We start from the raw sequence: 717 nt of genomic DNA, 5'->3' as shown, positions 1-717 counted from the left end.
TATATATATATATATATACTGCTCTACAGCCTTTTTTTAAAAGACGATTGACTTTCTATGCGAAGGACTTTCTCCCTTTGTTCAGGAGCGTGTTCATTTTCTATGGGAAATTAGGTCTATTAACCAAGAATAGTCCAGATTTGATTCTCCATGAGATATGTTGTTAAATACGAAAATCTAAAAGATACGTATTTTTTTATATGTGGGCTAACTCATGTTTAAGAGGTGAAATATCTTTTTAAAAAAGGTATTTTTCTTTCATGGCGAATATCGTCGGAAGTGTAAAAGATAGAAAAAAAAATTTTTAAACAAAAGTTTTAAGAACACTTTAAAGTTATAGATAAAAAATTTTGTTTATTCTTTTGTTTAACAAAAATCACCCCCATCACTTATAATTTTCGTAAATTTTCAAATTTTTTTTTATCAAATTAAAGATTACTTTTTTACAAATTCAACCATGTACACAGTTATATTACAACATATCATTTTCGAGAATTAATTATGAACGCTTCCGTATGTACGTAAGTAATACTATGCGTAAGTAATTGTCGTCGGAACAGTAAAATTATGAAAACTTGAAAAGGGTCTTAAGTAAAATTTGTATCGTTATCTATATGCTTTATTATAGATGTATTTAAATTTTATATACAATATATATATTAATTTAGATTTTCTAAATATATATATAATATTTTTAAGATATATATAATATATATA

General features: G+C 24.3%; 1 protein-coding gene across 1 annotated transcript in view; it reads right to left on the bottom strand.

The window, feature by feature from the left end:
• The window catches only part of LOC108690813 (PDZ domain-containing protein 4), a 329783-nt gene that overhangs the window by 141477 nt on the left and 187589 nt on the right, over nt 1–717 (bottom strand). The gene's annotated exons all lie outside the window — the stretch shown is intronic.

The sequence above is a fragment of the Atta colombica genome, unplaced genomic scaffold (assembly GCF_001594045.1).
Source record: "Atta colombica isolate Treedump-2 unplaced genomic scaffold, Acol1.0 scaffold37, whole genome shotgun sequence".
Taxonomy (NCBI): Eukaryota; Metazoa; Arthropoda; class Insecta; order Hymenoptera; family Formicidae; genus Atta; species Atta colombica.
This window is presented reverse-complemented; position numbering and strand designations above follow the sequence as displayed.